The 6,000-nt window shown below is 62.4% G+C and overlaps 1 non-coding gene across 1 annotated transcript; it reads right to left on the bottom strand.

Moving 5' to 3' along the window:
- Positions 1 to 2,539: 2,539 nt before the first annotated feature.
- LOC131867035 (5S ribosomal RNA) lies at positions 2,540 to 2,658 on the bottom strand. The gene has a single exon (XR_009365632.1). It is a non-coding gene; the product is annotated as a 5S ribosomal RNA (ribosomal RNA).
- Between the last annotated feature and the right edge of the window lie 3,342 nt (positions 2,659 to 6,000).

The raw sequence follows: 6,000 nt of genomic DNA, 5'->3' as shown, positions 1-6,000 counted from the left end.
CCCAGGGTGCGCTCCGAAGCGGGGTTACTGGAGCGCCCCCTCTTTTTTTGTCAGAGCGTTTGGTGGGGTTTCTCGCATTGGCTCTTCCCAGGCCCGGTTGTTGGGTGCGCTCCCACCCTGGCGCGCGCGAAGTTGGAAGTTGGGTTAATTGCCCGGGCGCGCACCTTCGCCAGGGTGGGCACCTTGGTGCGCACACCTTGGCTGGGCTGCGCACCAGGGCGGGCTCAAGATGGCACCAGCATTCCCTTTTTCTCACTATCTTTCAAAACGGAAATTTTAAAATCTCGTTTTTTTTTTGCCTTTTATGGAAATTAGTGAAGGCATCGCATCAAAGGTGCGCACCTCGCTGCCCACCTTGGTGTGCTCCGAGGTGCCCACCACGGTGCGCAACGCCGGTGCGAACCCGGGAGCGCCCCGATGTGTGCTCCAAGGTGCGGCGTGCACGAAGTCGGACCCCGGTTTGCCCCGGGTGCGCACCTCGCGTGCACCTTGGTGCGCACACCTTGGCTGGGTTGCGCGGCCTGGTGGGCACCATGGTGCGCACCAAGGAGCGCTCCGAAGTGTGCTCCAAGGTGCGGCGTGCACGAAGTCGGAGCCCGGTTTGCCCCGGGTACGCACCTCGCGTGCACCTTCGCCGGGGTGGGCACCTCGGCTGGGTTGCGCGCCCTGGTGCGCACCAAGGAGCGCTCCGAAGTGTGCTCCAAGGTGCGGCGTGCACGAAGTCGGAGCCCGGTTTGCCCCGGGTGCGCACCTTCGCCGCGGTGCGCACCATGGCGTGCACGAAGTCGGAGCCCGGTTTGCCCCGGGTGCGCACCTCGCGTGCACCTTCGGCGGGGTTGCGCGCCCTGGTGGGCACCATGGTGCGCACCAAGGAGCGCTCCGAAGTGTGCTCCAAGGTGCGGCGTGCACGAAGTCGGAGCCCGGTTTGCCCCGGGTGCGCACCTCGCGTGCACCTTCGGCGGGGTTGCGCGCCCTGGTGGGCACCATGGTGCGCACCAAGGAGCGCTCCGAAGTGTGCTCCAAGGTGCGGCGTGCACGAAGTCGGAGCCCGGTTTGCCCCGGGTGCGCACCTCGCGTGCACCTTCGCCGCGGTGGGCACCATGGCGTGCACGAAGTCGGAGCCCGGTTTGCCCCGGGTGCGCACCTCGCGTGCACCTTCGCCGGGGTGGGCACCTCGGCTGGGTTGCGCGCCCTGGTGCGCACCAAGGAGCGCTCCGAAGTGTGCTCCAAGGTGCGGCGTGCACGAAGTCGGAGCCCGGTTTGCCCCGGGTGCGCACCTCGCGTGCACCTTCGCCAGGGTGGGCACCTCGGTGCGCACACCTTCTCAATGTTTTCTTGCCTTTTCTGGAAATTGGTGAAGGCAGCGCATCAAAGGTGCGCACCTCGGTGTGCTCCGAGGTGCGAACCCGAGAGCGCTCCGAGGTGCCCACGAAGTCGAAAGTCGGGTTAATTGCATTGTTTTCCCCGGGTGCGCTCCGAGGTGCGCAACATCGGCGCGCACCAAGGAGGGCTCCGAAGTGTGCTCCAAGGTGCGCACGATGGCGTGCACCTCTGGTGCGCACGATTCGGAGCTCGGTTTGACCGGGGTGCGCACACCTTGGCTGGGTTGCGCACCTTTTGTGCGCTCCAAGGTGCGCACGAAGTCGGAGCTCGGTTTGCCCCGGGTGCGCACCTTCGCCAGGGTGCGCACCTTGATGCGCACGCCTTGGCTGGGCTGCGCACCTTGGTGGGCGCCATGGTGCGCACCTTTCGTGCGCTCCAAGGTGCGCACGAAGTCGGAGCTCGGTTTGCCCCGGGTGCGCACCTTGGTGGGCGCCATGGTGCACTCCGAGGTGCCCAAGATTGGTGCGCACCAAGGAGCGCTCCGAAGTGCGCTCCAAGGTGCGCGCGAAGTCGAAAGTTGGGTTAATTGTCCGGTTTGCCTCGGGTGCGCACCTTGCATGCACCTTCGCCAGGGTGGGCGCCTTGGTGCGCACACCTTGGCTGGGCTGCGCACACCTTGGCACCCGCGTTTCCTTCATTTTAAATTTTTTTTTTTTACAATCTCTCAAGTGGGAAATTCTATAATCTCAACTTTTTTTGCCTTTTCAGGAAACTTTTGAATGGAGCGCATCATTGGTGCGCTCCGAAGTGTGCTCCAAAGCTCTCTCCAGCTGCGTGCACCTGCCCCGGCCGCGCACCCGGCCCCGCCCAGCTTCGCTCACCTGTCCCGGGCGTCTGGTGCGGAACCTTAGAGTAAGAAACATCACCGTGCACCTTGGCCAACGTGCGCGACTCGACCGAGCGCGCACTGGCCGAGGTGCACACCGATTTCACCTGGGTGCGCGCGCAGCACCTCGGGCGCACCGGGGTGCGCGCACAACGCCCGGGTTGCACCGTGGCCTGTGTGCTCGGGGCGCCTCGGGTGCGCGCTCGGTGTCGCCCCCGCGCGCGCGGTAGTGCGGGCAGCGCACCCCGGCCCGGCCCGGCCCCGACGAGAACGCAAACGGGCAAAAGGTTTATTCAAATAGCATTGCGACGCCCGGCGAAAAACTAAAAAAGGGTGCAACACCGGGACTTCCCGGGAGGTCACCCATCCCAGTACTACTCCGGCCCAAGCGCGCTTAACTGCGGAGTTCTGATGGGATCCGGTGCACTAATGCTGGTATGATCGCACCCGTTATGAGCTTGTCGCAGTGTGTACTTAGCAAACCGCGACCCACGTGCGAATCCACCCCGGCCACCCACCCCCGTCGAGGTGCACACCCTCCCTCGCGAAGTGCGCCCCGTTCGCCAAGTGTGAGCCCTGCCCGGGTGCGCGCACCTTGCTAGGGCGTCGGGTGTGCACCCGGCCCGGCCTACGTGCGTGCACCTGGAGGGGGCGTCGTGTGCGTGCAGTGTCCCGTCTGCAACGCGGTGCCCACACACCACCTCGGGCGCAACGACCTGCGCTCACATGTGGGCCGAGTGCACCTTGGTGCATGTTCGGGGCGCCTCGGGTGCACGCTCGATCTTGCCCCGGTGCACCAAGGCGCTCGGTTTGCCCCGGGTGCGCACTTGGTGCAAGGTGGGCACCCAAAATAGGGATCAAGCACCAAAACACAAGTTTCGGGATGCAAAATGGGACCCAAGGACCACAAATGCGTTCCAAGACCCATGATGGGTCCACGAGAACAAAAATGTGTTCCGAGACTTAATAAACAAATATTGGGTTTTAGGAGAAGAAACATGCTCTGATGCCCAAAACGAGAATCGACCCCGAAAAGGCCACAGGCCAAAAGTGGGATGCGAGACAAAAAAAAATGGGACCCGAGGACCAAAATTGGGTTCCCAGGTCGAAGACAGGGCAACCGGACAAGAAACGACCTCTAAGGCTCGAAATGAGTCCCGACGACTAAAACTTGACAAGAAGCACCCATCAGGCACCCAACTCGACACCCATGGGATGCCGACCCACCCGGGCTTCCACCTAGCACACCTTGGCACCCACCCACCCTCGCACCCAACCTCGCACCCAACTTAGCACCTTTGAACCCACATTGGCACTCACCCTGACCCTGGCACCTTGGAACCCACATTGGCACTCACCTTGACCCTGGCACCCACCTTTGCACTCACCTTGGGACCCACCCTGGCTCCCACCTCGGCACCCACCCAGACACCCACCTTGGTTCCTTGGCACCCACCTTGGATCCTTGGCACCCACCCCGACACCCACCTTGGCACGCAACTTGGCTACTTGCCACCCACCTTGGCTCCTTGACGCCCACCCCGACAACCACCCCGTGACCTACCCTGGCTAGGGTTGGTGCACACCCACCCTGGTGCCCACCTTGGCACCCACCCTATGACCCACCTTGGCACGCACCTTAGTACCCACCCCGTTACCCACCCTAGGACCCACCCCGTGACCCACCTTGGCCAGGGTGGGTGCCTTGGTGCGCACAACTTGCCTGGGCTGCACACCAGGGCGGGCTCAAGATGGCACCCGCGTTCCGTTTTTTTCACTATCTTTCAAAACGGAAATTTTAAAATCTCATTTTTTTCTTTTTTTTGCCTTTTCTGGAAATTAGTGAAGGCAGCGCATCAAAGGTGCGCAATGCTGGTGCGAACCCGGGAGCGCTCCGATGTGTGCTCCAAGGTGCGGCGTGCACGAAGTCCGAGCCCGGTTTGCCCCGGGTGCGCACCTCGCGTGCACCTTCGCCGGGGTGAGCACCTTGGCTGGGTTGCGCGCCCTGGTGCGTACCAAGGAGCGCTCTGAAGTGTGCTCCAAGGTGCGGCGTGCACGAAGTCGGAGCCCGGTTTGCCCCGGGTGTGCACCTCGGGTGCGCACCTCGCGTGCACCTTCGCTGCGGTGGGCACCTTGGCTGGGTTGCGCGCCTTGGTGGGCACCATGCAGTGCACGAAGTCGGAGCCCGGTTTGCCCCGGGCGCGCACCTCCGCCAGGGTGGGCACCTTGGTGCGCACAACTTGCCTGGGCTGCGCATCAGGAAGGGCTCAAGATGGCACCCGCGTTCCGTTTTTTTCACTATCTTTCAGAACGGAAATTTTAAAATATCGTTTTTTTTTGCCTTTTCTGGAAATTAGTGAAGGCAGCGCATCAAAGGTGCGCAACGCTGGTGCGAACCTGGGAGCGCTCCGATGTGTGCTCCAAGGTGCGGCGTGCACGAAGTCGGAGCCCGGTTTGCCTCGGGTGCGCCCTGGTGGGCACCATGGTGCGCACCAAGGAGCGCTCCGAAGTGTGCTCCAAGGTGCGGCCTGCACGAAGTCGGAGCCCGGTTTGCCCCGGGTGTGCACCTCGGGTGGGCACCTTGGTGCGCATGCCTTGCCTGGGCTGCGCACCAGGGCGGGCTCAAGATGGCACCCGCGTTCCTTTTTTTTCACTATCTTTCAAAACGGAAATTTTAAAATCTCATTTTTTTTTGCCTTTTTCTGGAAATTAGTGAAGGCAGCGCATCAAAGGTGCGCACCTCGCTGCCCACCACGGTGCGCAACGCCGGTGGGCACCCGGGAGTGCTTCGAAGTGTGCTCCAAGGTGCTGCGTGCACGTTGTCGGAGCCCGGTTTGCCCCGGGTGCGCACCTCGCGTGCACCTTCGTCGGGGTGGGCACCTTGGCTTGGTTTGCCCCGGCTGCGCTCCGAAGCGGGGTTATTGGAGCGCCGCCTCTTTTTTTGTCGGAGCGTTTGGTGGGGTTTCTCGCATTGGCTCTTCCGAGGCCCGGTTGCCACCCTGGCGCGCACGAAGTCGGAAGTAGGGTTAATTGCCCGGGTGCGCACCTTTGCCAGGGTGGCACCTTACCTGGGCTGCGCACCAGGGCGGGCTCAAGATGGCACGCGCGTTCCGTTTTTTTCACTATCTTTCAAAACGGAAATTTTAAAATCTCCTTTTTTTTTTGCCTTTTCTGGAAATTAGTGAAGGCAGCGCATCAAAGGTGCGCACCTCGCTGCCCACCTTGGTGTGCTCTGAGGTGCGCACCCGGGAGCGCTACGAAGTGTGCTCCAAGGTGCGGCGTGCACGTTGTCGGAGCCCGGTTTGCCCCGGGTGCGCACCTCGCCTGCACCTTGGCCGGGGTGGGCACCTTGGCTGGGTTTGCCCAGGGTGCGCTCCGAAGCGGGGTTACTGGAGCGCCCCCTCTTTTTTTGTCAGAGAGTTTGGTGGGGTTTCTCGCATTGGCTCTTCCCAGGCCCGGTTGTTGGGTGCGCTCCCACCCTGGCGCGCGCGAAGTTGGAAGTTGGGTTAATTGCCCGGGCGCGCACCTTCGCCAGGGTGGGCACCTTGGTGCGCAAACCTTGGCTGGGCTGCGCACCAGGGCGGGCTCAAGATGGCACCAGCATTCCCTTTTTCTCACTATCTTTCAAAACGGAAATTTTAAAATCTCGTTTTTTTTTTGCCTTTTATGGAAATTAGTGAAGGCATCGCATCAAAGGTGCGCACCTCGCTGCCCACCTTGGTGTGCTCCGAGGTGCCCACCACGGTGCGCAACGCCGGTGCGAACCCGGGAGCGCCCCGATGTGTGCTCCA

The sequence above is a fragment of the Cryptomeria japonica genome, unplaced genomic scaffold (genome assembly GCF_030272615.1).
Source record: "Cryptomeria japonica unplaced genomic scaffold, Sugi_1.0 HiC_scaffold_162, whole genome shotgun sequence".
In the NCBI taxonomy this organism is placed as follows: Eukaryota; Viridiplantae; Streptophyta; class Pinopsida; order Cupressales; family Cupressaceae; genus Cryptomeria; species Cryptomeria japonica.
Note: the sequence above shows the minus strand (reverse complement) of the source record. Positions and strands in the feature narration are given on the sequence as shown.